Genomic DNA, 14483 nt, shown 5'->3' on the forward strand with positions numbered 1-14483 from the left:
ACGGGGTTCTTGCTAACAGTGGCTTGTTCCCTGCCATGGAAGCAAAGGGACTGGGTCTACAGCTGGGGAACATGCCAGCCCTTCCAACCAGGCTGCAAAGTTTAGGAGCAGAGAGGAGAGATGAAGCTGCCTTGTTCTGATCAGGTGATCTGAACCGCCTGAAGTTCACAGGAGTGGTTCAGAAGTGGGCGTTTGGGTCACCCCATTCCAATGAGAGGGGCCGTTTGACAAAATTTTCATCTGGATCTGGGTGCAGATGTCACGTGCTCTAAAGTTCAGGAGAGTTGGATCTGAGCCCATCTATAGGCAGAGGGAAGTGGGGAAACTAGCTTATTGGATCTTTTTCTCCAGGCCTTTTGGTTAAAACCGAGGGCCTGATCCAATACCCATTGCAATCAATGGGCCAGATCTCAAGTGCAATATTGTTTTAATTTCTCATTTGCCCTCTGTTAGGTGACTAGCTGCCAGAGCAGGGAGACAAGCTTGCTGATGTAATCTGCCTTTTCCGTATTCCTGCAGGTTGACGTTTTCAAGAGCGCCTAAGTGATTTAGGGGCCGAAGGGCTTGTCTGTGCGGCGCCGCAGTGCAGACTCCAGGGATGTCACCTTGTAGACCTTGCTGGTATGAACTAAAAGGCGTTGATGTGGTCCTGTTTCAAACAGGACTATGGTAATGTGCACGAGGTACCTCGTCGTTTGCGCCAGCAGGGTCTAAGCTGGGTAGTTAGCGTGTCTATAACTCGCACCCCCATAGTCTGGACTGTGGTCTCGTGTAGACAAGCCCTAAGTCTCACTGGGGATTTGAGTTCCTCAATTGCTTTTGAAACTGGAATTAGGCTCCTAAGTCACTTTGCTTTTGAAAATGTTATCCCCTGGTTTTTGAGGCCGGAGATTGAGGATGGCCCAGGGATTAGGGTGCTGGTCAGGAACTCAAAAAACCTAGGTACAATTCCTTGCTCTGCTATAGGCTTTCTGTGTGACTTGGGCAACTTATGCTCTGTTCACCATCTATAAAACGGAGATAACCGCTTTTCCCAGGTGCATTGCGAGGATAAATGCACTCAAGGACCGTGAGGCACTCAGATACTACAGTAAAGGTGGCAGCTAAGTACCTAGGGTGACCAGACAGCAAGTGTGAAAAATCAGGACAGGGGATGGGGGGTAATAGGTGCCTATATAAGACAAAGCCCCAAATATCGGGACTGTCCCTATAAAATCGGGACATCTGGTCACCCTATAAGTACCTGAGGGAGGTAGGTTCCCTTTTATCATGAACCACCCCACAAATCAAACCAGAATCAAATCCCTCAATAACAACCTGCCGCACCATACAGTCAAGGGGTTGAGCATATGCTCACCAAAACTCCACACATGTCTAAAGCTTCAAGTGACCGAGCTCTTTGCCAGTGAGGTATTTTAGGAAAAAGCTGCTCGCGCAGGCGGAGCTGCAGCATTTTTGTCTGTCACTCGTGAAAAGTTCTGGCTGTGGGTCAGCTCCCCACAGACAATAGAATTTAAAAAAAAAAAAAAAAAAAAAGAATGGAAAAATCACACAGGCTAATCTTGGAAACTTTGTTAAAAGGGTGGGGGGTGGAGAGGAGAGAGAGAAAGTAGTTTCAGACACTTACAAAAAAAACCCTGATTTGATTTATCTGGGGAGTGTGAACACTAAATAGAGAACAGCGCCTGAAGTGTGAATTATTTCCTATATTAACACAGAGAAAAACTGATAGCCTTTTCATGTCAAGAGAATAGCGAGGAGAGGAGGAAGGGGGGGGGGGGTGAATGACATTGTTCAATCTCTGGGTTTGCTCACTCTTTATCAGACTGAGATCAAAATTTATTCCCAGGATGAGGCCTGCGGCCCGGCTGAGGCCCTAGAGATTTTTAAGGGCCTAATTAAGAAAACAGGATGAAAATGGCGAAATAAGAGGGCAATTTACTTCTTGCAGAATAGGGAGATCAAATCAACTTATGAGCAATTAATGTGCACAAGGAGAGAATAAAGGGATGCCGGGATATGGTAGAGGGCCTCATTTTAATGACATGCTCTGGTGTTGGCATAGAGGATTACTCTGAAGGTCAGATGTAGATTGAAACGACCTTGCAGATTCTTAACCCTCCTTCCAATTAATAGAACCAACTCAGAAATGCAAAAGACCCTGGCTTGGAGCGCTGTCATCCCTTTACGTTCAGAAAGGCGGGGGGGGGGGGGGGGGAGGAGAGGACGAAAGGGGGTTTCCTTCAGTTAAACAACAGCTGCCAAAGATGGGGAACTTGGGCAGGCGGGAGAGAAGGGCTCTTAATTACTACATACGAGCCATCCAAAGGAGAGAAAAAAAAAATCAGTGTCAAGGCTCCAGCTAGGATATAAAAAGGCAGGAGTGTGCGAGTTGGGGTTGCAATTCTTATTAACTCCCCTGCAGGGATACATGGGTGGCGTGCTGGGTAGGAGTTGTGTTGCTGTTCTCTTCCTTGGAGGGCATTCTGGGACCAGGAAGCAATGCTGACACGGTGAGGGTGGTGGTGGGGCTTTAAGCCAGATCCACAGTTTCTCCTGTAGCTTGTGTAAGCTCTTTGCACCTGTGCAAAGTGTGTGTGAATCACAATGGTCTCCTTTTGCACAGGTATAAATGACTACACGGGGCAATGGAGACCAGGGCTCCCTGATCCGGCCCGATCGTGCTTTTCCAGCAGTCTTTTGCACCAGTGCAAAGTGGGTGTGCCTGTGGGTGCTATGAGTTGGGGGTGTTTTACCCCCATTGGGTACAGGGGTAAATGCCCATGCAAGGCATCAGCCAGGGAGAATCAACCCAATATGTTGTTTGAATGATGTCAGCCCCATTTCCCTTGTTTTATTTGTTGATGGAGCCTAGTGCATTGAAGCTCTTTGATGGTCGTGGCTGGGGCCTCAGGGAGCGACTGCAATCCAGTAATCGATAGAGAGGGGGGACCCAAACTCTGGATCCAAACCCTGGGAAAGCTGACGTTTGGCTCTGACTCTGGTGTTGGGGACCCCTGGCCATCTCTACTAGCTGGATGCATGTCACCTGGCTAGAAACTCCCCTTAGTCACTCAGCTCCATTGGACAACTAGGGACAGAGTCTCAAAAGAACACAAAAGAAAACACCATGTGAATAAATAGGTCAGTTTCCAAAGGGCTATGCAGCATCCTGAAGCTCCCACTGAGAACAATAGGGAACCCCTCCCCCCACTGAGAACCACGGGGAATCCCCTCCCTCCCATCCCCATTGAGGGCAATGGAAGCTGTTGGGTACTGAACAAGTAGTGACTGCAAGGCCACACCTGGTAACGCTTTCTTGGCCCCTTGTTATTGTGCTGGGCAGTGTCACATGGCGACAGCTCCATGCTGTGGACAGACGTGATGAGCTGAACTGGAGGTGGTCTGGGCTGTGTGAAATCTCACCCTGATCTGTGGATATATCTACCTGGCAATGTAAGCCCCAGGGTTAATGGGACTTGAGTCTATGGACCCTGTGTTTCCAAGCCCAGAGCTTGAGCATCCACACCGCATATTCTTACGTTAAGAAATTTGGAGCCCAGGCCCTATCAGCGTCCGCCCTGTGGTATGGAGAACTGAGTTCAATCAACCATATCCCAGATTTCCTAGCGCCCTCCCAAAACATGGCTGCTCTAGCCCTTTGTTCATGGTGCAGTGTGGGAAAACTGGGCTGTCTGCCCCCGCGTGACACATCCCAGCTGAGATTAGGGCCCCACTGTGCTATAACTCTCTTAGTGTATTATTGGCAATAGTAAGGTAGCACCTGGAGGCCCCAATGAAGGTCAGGGCCCCACTGTGCAAGGTGCTGTGTTTACACAAGAAACATAGAATATCAGGGTTGGAAGGGACCTCAGGAGGTCATCTAGTCCAACCCCCTGCTCAAAGCAGGACCAATCCCCAACTAAATCAAGAGATTGTCCCTGCCCCAAAGAACTTTCAGTCTAATTAGAGAAGAGAGACAAAGGCTGGAGAGGAAAGAGGCACCGAGAGGGGAAGTGACTTGCCCGCTGTCACAGGGCAGAGCTGGTTTGCACCCCTTCTTGGAGAGAGCTTCGGCAAAACAATGGTAATGGTTAGGTGGGAAACAGGATAGACCCTAGTACTTTGCAGGACAGTAGTGTATTGGCTTTGCCAAGGGAAATGCACACTGGCCCAGCATCAGATCCCCCCCCCCCCCATGCAGTTCTTAATCTGCCCTTACTTAGGCAAGAGTCCTTAGACCTGGTCTACACCAGGTCAGCTTAGCTATCTCACTCCTCGGGGAGGGGGTGAAAAATCCACAAATTCCCACTGGAAACCAATGGGGCAAGGAGGGGGCATAACTGTCCCCAAATAAGTCCTGAGAAGACGTGGAGGAAAACCAGAGAAGAGCAGCTAGGATTTGGCCCATTATCCTGGCTGGATCTGTAAGGTCAGTCACCTCTGTTAGTGACCAGCCTAGCCCTGGTTGATCAAGGGCACATTTTCTCTTGAATCTCCTCTTCCTCTGTTCTCTTTAGGCCTAGCCCTCCTCTCACAGTGCTGTACCTCTCTAGTGCAGGTGGGAATGTTACCCTGGTAGGAGATGAATCAGGCTCACTGAATTCTGAGCTAGCCCTCTCAGTACTGGGACAAGTACCACGGGGGGCATCTCTCTGGGCCCTGCCACCACACCTGCTCGGTGTCAAAGGACTTTCCTGCACTTGGATTCTCTTTAACTGAAATCGCTGCACTGTTGCAAACCCCTGGTCTAGAAAGTGACTTGTACTGGTGCAACACGTCTGTGGTAAGTGTTTGCACTGAATGGTTCAGCTAGCAGTGTATCTACCTCTTGCCAATCCAACTCCTTAGTGTAGACAAATTCTTTGTTCCTTGGTGCAAGGCAGATGGCTGCCACTCTTGCTCCAATCCCTCTCCTATGGCTTGCCACCATCTTTCCCTGCTTCTGTGATAGTGGGTTTGGTGATGACATGGATGCTATGCCCACCGGGTACACGAGGGGGCAGCATGTCAAAGGAACAGCCCTGCAAGTACTTCAAACCATGCTGTACTGAGATGCTTTAAGTTCTCTTCAGTCACATACATTCCATGCACCACTGCCCCCCTCCCCCCGCAAAAGCCCGTCTCCTTGGCCACTGACCCAAGTTCAGTATCAGCCTGTTGTCATCGAGATGGGTATGAGGTCACAACAGGTAGTCAGGGGGAGGATGATGATGTCACAATGTGTTTTCATGGAGAAAGCTATGAGGTCACAGTCTTTCAAGAAGGATGTCTCAACTCTGGGCTGGTAGACGGGGAGAGTGGGTGGGATTGGCTCCCAAGTTTAGCTCTGATTCATGGGCAGCCAGCTCAACCTTGAATGGACACGGGATTGCTCAGGGTTTGAGACAAAGGGCTCAACCATAACTACCCAGGCAGGAGCCGTAGAGGGGAGCAGGAACAGCAGTGGTGGGGGGCAGGCAGCGAGAAGAGAGATTGAGGTCCTTACTGGTGGAGATTTGGAAAGCCAGGTCTCTGTGCCAGGCCAGGTCCTTTCCCAGAGAGCTATGGGGAGCACAGGGAGGCATTGTATTAGAGACAGGGACACACAGTTCAGGAAAGAGAGCCCCCCACCCACAAGGCAGAGAGGTTTCTGTTGAGCGGTATCAGACTATCCCAAACACCCCTATTCTGCAGCTGTTTCCTATGTGCTCCCCCTTTCCCTCCCAAGGCCAGATGAGGTGTCAGGATGGGAGCCATCTATTGCAAAGATGGGAGGGTTAAAAATAAACCTGACTGGAGACAACAGAAGACGAAGAGTCTGAATTTTTTCCCCAGAGGCGCTGAGCAGCTGCAGCTCCCTTTGGAGTGTGGGTACTTGGCACCTCTGAAAAATCAGGCTCTGAGAGTTTAAAAATCAACTTGTGTAAACTGCCAGCACATCTAGGGAGGAACGCGTTGCTCCTGAAAGATGCCTGGTTTTGAAATAGGCCAGCGGGGAGCAGAGGGGCTGCTGGACTGGAGCCCTGGAAGCTGGGAGTACGAGCAAAGCCGACGCTTCCTTGCAACAAGGGGTGGAAGTGAAATGCTTCATGTACTACAATATTGTTGGATCACAATGTCACTCCTCCAGGCCTGGGATTCTACCCAAATGGGGCCCAGGAAGGAAACCCAAGGAGATGGCACTGCTTGGATAGGCATACCTGTACTAAAAATAGCAGTGAAGGTCCAGCAGCATGGGTTTTAGTGAGGATTGTACAAAGCCATCCCTGGATATATCCTTGGGTTGCTAGCCTGCCTTGGGATCGACGGCAAAAGCACTCCCCTCTCCTTGAGTTCTGGCGGCTGAATCCCTACCCTATCCCACCCCCACCTCTTAAAGGCACAAGTGTATAAATCACATGGGACACCAGCCCCTTAAACTCTTTACTCTGCCAGGGAGTTATGCTGTTTGCCCTTGGGCATGTTTAGCCTCCGGGGAGCCTCCTCTTCCTCCTGGCACTCCAAGGGTTATGATCTGCTTTTAGGAACATAAGGACGAACAGACTGGGCCAGACCAATGGTCCATCTAGCCCAGTATCCTGTCTTCTGACAGTGGCCAGTGCCAGGTGCTTCAGAGGGAATGAACAGAACAGGGCATCATCAAGGGATCCATTCCCTGTCGTCCACTCCCAGCTTCTAGCAAACCAAGGCTAGGGACACCCAGAGCATGGGGTTGCATCCCAGACTATCTTGGCTAATAACTTGGGGAAGACAGAGTCCAAAGCATGCAGATATTTGTACACTCTAGGATCTCTCCCTAGCTTTGATGGGATCGCTTCTGTAAACCGGAAACAGGTGCTAGACTAGAAAGTTTTCCTTCATTTTTGTTTCTGAGATCCCAAGGCCTGCTTGTGCCTCACACTGCGCGGGACGGTGTAGTACAAGGGGCCTGATTCTGATATCACTGATGTCAGCTCTGCATCAGTGCAACTCCATCCGTTTCATTGAAGTTACTCTTCATTTATGCCAGAGTAGGAGAAGAATCGTGCCCAGTAGGGTGACCAGAGGTGCTGATTTTATAGGGACTGTCCCGATAATTAGGGCTTTTTCTTATATAGGTTCCTGTTACTCCCCACCCTGTCCCAATTTTTCCACACACTCTGGTCACTCTAGGAGCTTTACCTCTAGAATCAGCCCCCTTGAAGTCTAATAAAGTCACACTCAGGAAACTGGAGTGGACAAAGCAAAGGACAGTATCCTGGTGGCAGCAATCCCACAGCCAGGGGACACGGAGATGACTTAAGAGGCACTTCAAAGCTCTGATTCTGTGGGCCAAACACTCAGGTCTTTAAAGACAACGGACGTCATGCCTGAGTAAGGACTGAGAGACGGGACCTCAGGCCTGGGCTGCGTGGCTCTGCAATGATCTCCTATTTGGGGAAGACCAATGTTATCCTGAGGAAGTGTCACTGCGGAATTGGCCAATCCACGTGTGACAGGGTTGGGGGCTGGTTTTCACTATCTCATTGAGAGTTGATGGATCTTAGAACCTGGGTTTGAAGGGCCAGAGATGCCTTCAGGAAGCCATTCTGATTCTAGGTCTTGTGGCATTTCTGTATTTTCCTCCCCTTCACCCACCCTCACCCGCCTTTCTTTCTGGCTAAAGATGAGCCCCTTTAGCTGCCGAGTAAATCTGCTCCGGCTGCTCCTTCCCTGCCTGAAGTCATAATCCTCTGTTGGTGACATCACCGGGGGTTGTTGTGGAAACGGTTGCAATGAGGTCACAAACAGGGGATTACATTTTCAGGTGGGGAATAGGCAGCAAAGCCGGACTGGCTTTGAAGAAACAAGAGTAGCTCTTTGCCTGTAAATCTCCGTGGGTAATAAAGAGAGAGCGAGAGATGAGAAAATATCTGATCTCAGTCCAGAATTGCTTCCAAAGAGAAGGAGTCAGGTTGATTCTCCGGGTGAGTCCATGGCTCCAATGGAGTTACGCTGCAGAGGCATTTGGCCCAGTGTTTTACCATATGTGGCTTTTTAAGGCATTAGGATTCTGCTCGCGAACATGGAGCTTGTAGACAGCTTAATTACAGCCAGGCTTATTGAAGAGATAGGAATAACAAGCAGAGTCCCAGTAGCAACTTGCCACCCGCCAGTGACACCAGCAGATCCGGAGACGAAAGGATTATGACTCATCAGGCAAAGGGTTGGGAAGGAGCGCGTGCTGCAGTAGAATTGGCGCTGACAGAAAATGAGGCCCAGGTACGGAGGCCAGGAAAGGCAGCTGGAACAGCAGCTCACGTGAACCTCTCTGGAGCAGAAACGGATGACGCAAGAGATGGACGAGGCAAGCTCAGCATCCCTCTGAGACTGCTTCCAGCGCTACGTCTGGTGGGGACTTAGAGAGCAGGGAACGTAGTACCGGGGGAAGTGCCAACTTGACACCCCTGGAGAGTATAGGCATCTGTCCGTCCCATGCACTGCTACAGGCTGGGGGCTGACTGGCTAAGCAGCAGTTCTGCAGAAAAGGACCTGGGGATTACAGTGGATGAAAAGCTGGATATGAGTCAGCAGTGTGCCCTTGTTGCTAAGAAGGCCAATGGCATATTGGGCTGTATTAGTAGGACCATTGCTAGCAGATAGGGGGAAGTGATTATTCCCCTCTATTTGGCACTGGTGAGGCCACACCTGGAGTACTGTGTCCAGTTTTGGTCCCCCCATTACAGAAGGGATGTGGACAAATTGGAGAGAATCCAGTGGAGGGCAACGAAAATGATTAGGGGGCTGGGGCACGTGATTTATGAGGAGAGGCTGAGGGAATTGGGGTTATTTAGTCTGCAGAAGAGAAGAGTGAGGGGGGATTGGATAGCAGCCTTCGACTAGCTGAAGGGGGGTTCCAAAGAGGATGGAGCTCGGCTGTTCTCAGTGGTGGCAGATGACAGAACAAGGAGCAATGGTCTCAAGTTGCAGTGGGGAAGGTCTAGGTTGGATATTAGGAAACACTATTTCACTAGGAGGGTGGTGAAGCACTGGAATGGGTTACCTAGGGAGGTGGTGGAATCTCCATTCTTAGAGGATTTTAAGGCTTGACAAAGCCCTGGCTGGGATGATTTAGTTGGTGTTGGTCCTGCTTTGAGCAGGGGGTTGGACTAGGTGACCTCCTGAGGTCTCTTCGAACCCTGATTCTATGAGAGCCATACAACATGGCTGGTGGCAGGGCAAGCTCCCCTCCCTCCCCCCCGATGGCCCTGCCAGTGCACCTCAACCTTAACCTGGAGACATCTCCTCTGGGTAGGTGGGATATTGTGTATATAGCACATTCAGTCTTTGGCCCCTTTGCTGAGGCTGCCATCACAGAGGCCAGCTGTTTTTTGGTAGGAATTGTTTAGACCTAGATCATAGCTCTCTGGCTTGGGTCTGTTTCTTACTGCAGCGCAAGCAGGCCTAGGGATGCCACCTCTGTGGTACAAAAAAACAGGATACCCGGGATGATCCCAAGCCCCTCTCGCTGCCCTCCCCCCGGCGCTCTGGCCACCGGGGAGAGCGGAGCCGCGGCGGGCTCGCCGTCTTCCCCCCCGCGCTCTGGCTGCTGGGGGGAGCAGAGCCCCGACCGGGACTCGCCGCCGGGGAGAGCGGAGCCCCGACCGGGACTCGCCGTCCTCCCCCCGGGGCTCCGGCCGCCCTCCCCTGCCGCGCTGGGGGGGCGGCCGGAGGCTTTTTTGCCTGGGGCGGCAAAAAAGCCAGAGCCGGCCCTGCCTGAGACTAGTTAACCATTGCTCTGCTCGCTGTCCTCCAATCACTGTTGTACCTTCCATTGCAACCCTTGCCACATGCCTGATGCCTTCTGAAACAGAGCAGCTGCCTTCAAGCAATGTCTCTGGAAAGTTTGCCAGCACCTAAGTGCTGCTCTCTTACTGAGATGCCTATGTATATTTCAGAGGGCACTAAGGCTCAGGCTTAACAGTGCCGTTCAGAAGACATCGAGACAGAGAGTAAGGATGACCTGGTGGAAAAGGCACTGGCCTGGGAATCAAGACCCCTCCCTTCCCCAGCCCCTCAGCTCTGCCACTGACTCACTGTGCGATTTTGGGCAAGTCCCTTAATCAATCCGTGCCTCGGTTTTCCCATCCACAAAATGAGGATGACGATAATCCTACTGACAGGGAGGGTAAATTAATTGCTATTTGACTGATTAGCACCTGGAGCTCCTCAGGTGGAAGAGGCTGTATAATTGCAGAGTGTTAACATTAAAAATGTCCTGATCCCGCTTAATCTACCAGCGCCTCTGTGTGACTTTTGGGGCCGAGTCTAGTGACAATTAGAAAAGGGCCCTGCAGTGCCAAAACCAGCAGACCTCAGCCAACCTTGCTCTGCCTTGCGTCATGCATGATGAGCAGAGCTGAGCGCTAAACACAGCCTGGAGAATCCTTAGAGCTGGTGATGCTGGGCTCAGGTACTACAGGGATGGGTGCAGTAAAAGAGACACACAAAGCCAGATTGGATTCAGTGGAGCTGTGCTGATGAACGCCAGCTGAGGATCTGGCCCAGGGATTATATTTGATGATAGTCAGAAAGAACCCAGCTGGATTTTCGGATCCTGGGCTGAGGCTTACCGCACTGGCCTCTGGAGGAATCACTTGTTGGCTTGTCAGTTGAGCAAAACGGCTCTGGAATTATTGAGAGAGAATGAACAGAGGACCCCTTGATGCCATCTTTACCATCATTTTTCTGACTGCAGAAGCACACACCAAAAAATCCAGACACTGGACTTTGGCTTGGAGTCTTGGAAAATGGGAACTTGGTGTCCTCTGCTCACGGGCAAGTGGAGATCCCTAGATCCAGGATCCTCGACTCCTGGGGAAACAAGGTCTCAAAATTAGTTGTATATCGATTACGGTAGCACCTAGAGGCTCCTACTGAGATTGGGGCCCCATTGTGCTGGGTACTGTAGCAGAGACAACCATTGAGATCCCAGTACATTTGTCCCTCTAGCAAGCTGGGTCACTGGCCCCAGTATCCTTGGCCCTTAGGAAAGCTGGAATTCCAGGAACCTTGGACTCAAATTTGCACTGGAAAGATGGGTCTTGGGGTCCTAGGATCTTGGACCCACCAACTCTTGGGAAATTGGGGGTTTGGGACATAGCATCCAGTGGATTCCTTGGCCTAAGCTCAGTGGGGGAGGGTGTCTGTCTATCCCACAGTCCGAACTGGAATTCTTTCCTTCTTTTCCCCCACATTCCAGAGCCAGTTTAATCAGCCTGTAGTTTTCATTTCATGCCTTTCTCCTTTTTGAGGGGGCAGTGAAATTTATACAATATTTAAGCAGCATAGCGGAGTCCTGGAAGATATTATTAATGTAAAAGGGACAGGCTGGAAATGCACTTGAACCTGGTTACAATTAGAGGGTGATTTTTCTAAAGGTCAATGAATTCAGATAATATCCACAGGGGGGAAAAGAAATTTAATACCTTTTTAGTGAATTAATTAATTATAATATTATATCGGCTTGGGGTTCTTTTCCAGAGTGATTAAGGGAACGATCTGTCTTCCGAGAGGCTGGGGGAAAGGCAGCGAGCGAACGGAAGACTGACAGAGGGAGCGAGCGAGAGCAAGAGGGAGAGAGAGTTTAATGCAAGAATAATGGAGCCTTTTCTTTCCTTTCAAAACTTACTGTATTTCAAGGCCACACATTCCGGCCTTGCTGGGCTCAAACCCTTTCATTATGGTCTCACCCAAGCCATAGATGGCAGAGGCCGTCCTTATTTTTATCTTTTAGGAAGTGACTTTGGAGGGTTTATATATATATATATATATATATATAATAAAAATATGGGTATGTATCTGGAAGTGGTAGAGAAAGCAGCGGTGAGGGAAAGGCATGCTGGAAGCAAGGGGCATGCATGTGTCCCGTCCCACCCCACCCAGCTCAGTCCTGCCCTGGCAAGATCCCATCACTGACGTCCTGTCCCCCGCACCTCAATCCTAACCTGCCGCACCCCGCATCTATTCCATTCCTGCCCCCCTACCCCAGCTCTATCCATGCTCCTCAATCCTGACCCTCCCAGGGATGTCCCACTTCTGGCTCCCTACCCGCTCCAGCTCTACCAATGCACCTGTAATCTTGACCCACCTCCTGGCAGCTCTGTCCTGACCTCCAAAAGACCTGTTATTCCAGCACCACTCCCCTCGGCCCCACCTCCAACTCTGCCACAGCATCTCCATTGTGATCAGCAACACGTGTAGTCCAGCTCTCTCTCTCACACGCACACACACACACACCCCGGTTACAGCACAGGGATCTGTACTGCGATCTCCTGACACTGCCCTTGCCAGTGACCTAGAGGTACACCATAGACTGCTGCAAGCTCTAAGCGCTGCCCTGTGGTAGGCTTGAGCAGTGGTACAGCTAGAAGTGGAAATTTGGTGGACTCCCAATTTGTGGTGCATGGGCGATGAACTGTCCCCGGGGCACGTCCAGGGGGTGAGTGACTGAACTCCCCTATTCCTGCATAGGGGAAGGAGGGACTTCATGTTTGTCTCAGGGGCAGAGGCATGGGTGAGCTTGGGGAAGCAGTGGCTGGTGGAGGAAGAGGGTATTGGGAGCAGAGAGGCAGTAGGGAAGGGACACGCTGCTGTGTCCGGAGGTGACTGCTCACCTGTCCAGATCCCTGGAGTCGGACAGGCTCTCTTCCTGCCCTTGCCTCACATCTTCCCCACCAGCCCCACTCCAGAGCTGCCCCATGCCTGGCCAGGTGTGTCTGCCAAGGGGAGGGTGCTGGGATGGGACAGGAGCCCCGATGACCCGGCTTTGGCTGCAGAGGGGAGCGGGCCAGGTGGACATGTTGAGCTGGGTAGCAGGCAGGGGGCACGAGGCCGGAGCGGGTGAACTTTACACGGGCTTGGGTAGGCTGTGGCCCACTTTCAGCGATGCCCCTGCTTGAGGCTGCAGCGTAGGCATCTGCCCTGGATGTCCTCCTGGCTGCCCTGCCCCTGACTTGCAGGTACAGCAGGGTGATCTGAGCAGCTAGCTCCTCCTCACATAGTTCTCTGACCCCTGCCCGTGCGTCTCTGCCGGGACATCCTACTCTCCGGGGAGCAGGTCTCCTCGCTGCGGGTGACTGTGCAGGCAGCTGTGATATCGGAGGCCCCTGTTTCCCAAGTGCCCCTCAAGTGGGAGCGGTGCTCAGGACATTGCAAAGGGTGTGAGGCTCCCTGTTAGGATGGTCTCTGGGGCCTCCAGATAAACTCTCCTCAGCCTTGGGTGCATCTTCAAGCAGCCCCGCTCCCCAACAGGTAACATGGCTCACTGGACATAGACCTAGGAACTGGGACTCTGGGATTCTTGGCACTGCCACTGGCAGGTTGTGCGACCTTGGGGGAGTTTCTTCCCTTCTCTGTGCCTCAGTTTCCCCCATCTGTAAATCAGAGTTAATGAAACTTACCCTTTTAAAGTACATTAAGATTTGTCTAAACCCCTTTTCTAATGTCATCCCTCCTTCCGCCCAGCACGTTTTGTGAGGGGGCAGCATGGTCCACAGAACACAGGACTCCTGGGTTCTGTCCTGCACTATGTGACCTTGGGCAAGGCGTTGCCCCTTTGTGCCTCAGTTTCCTCTTCTGTCAAGCAGGGACAATGGTACTTGCAGCAGAGAAGCATTTTGAATCCACACTCACACGCCCAAAAGATTTTTATTCTTTTTAGCCGGCTCTAACTCCAATTGGTCCCTGGGAACCCAGCAATAGCTTCAGACCAGAGTCCCTTGCTCCATAGCCTTCCCTGGTGTTAGTTTATCTGCAGTCCAAGCCGAGGCTGAAATTTACACTCTCCGCTAATCCACCCAGCCACTGAAATTAATTAGAGCCTTGTACATTAGAAATTAACATAACCTTTCTGGATATATGTTCTTATAGTGCAGGAGGGGGCCAAATTCCCTCAGCTGCCTGTAATTGGAGTTGCTTTTTTCTAAACCTTTCCCCCTTGTTTTTTAAAGATGTGGACATTTCAACTCATTAATCACGGATCCTGGTAGCTGGTAAAGTTTAAGAGGCCCGTAATTGCGTTCTGTCCTGGCAGTGTGTCTCTATGGGGGGGGGGGGGAGAAGAGGGTAGGTGTGTCTTATATGTCATGAATATTCAAGTTGGCAGGTGTAGGCGGGAGAGAGTGAGGAGGACTGGGGGTGTGGCGGGGGGAGAAGCCGGGAATTAAACTGCCTTCTCTCTGGGAAACTGCAGTTCCTCTTGGCATGGGTGACATGCAGAATGTCGTGTGTGCCAGTGTGTGTCTGGGTGGGTGTGACCTCAAAGTCTAGGCTGGGAGAATGCTTAGAGGTTCTTTTGGTTTTTGGAACCTGTTATTAAGAGCTTGTCTACAGGGGAAATGGACTGGAATAGCCCTTGCGGCCGAAGCTATTCGGCAAGAGCTACTCCAAAATAGCTCCCCATATGGATACTCGTCTGGAAAAATGAGTGCACTTGCAAAGCGATGTAATTATTCTGGAATAAAATCACCTTTATTCCGGAA

The 14483-nt window shown here is 51.1% G+C and overlaps 1 long non-coding RNA gene across 1 annotated transcript in view; it reads right to left on the reverse strand.

Annotated features, from left to right (window-relative positions):
- Window positions 1-6373: 6373 nt before the first annotated feature.
- The window catches only part of LOC122173610 (uncharacterized), a 50081-nt gene continuing 41971 nt past the window's right edge, over window positions 6374-14483 (reverse strand). The window contains exon 4 of the long non-coding RNA XR_010600405.1: window positions 6374-10815. This is a non-coding gene — a long non-coding RNA (uncharacterized LOC122173610). The remainder of the gene's footprint in view (window positions 10816-14483) is intronic.

Source organism: Chrysemys picta, chromosome 4 (genome assembly GCF_011386835.1).
Source record: "Chrysemys picta bellii isolate R12L10 chromosome 4, ASM1138683v2, whole genome shotgun sequence".
NCBI classification, from domain to species: Eukaryota; Metazoa; Chordata; order Testudines; family Emydidae; genus Chrysemys; species Chrysemys picta.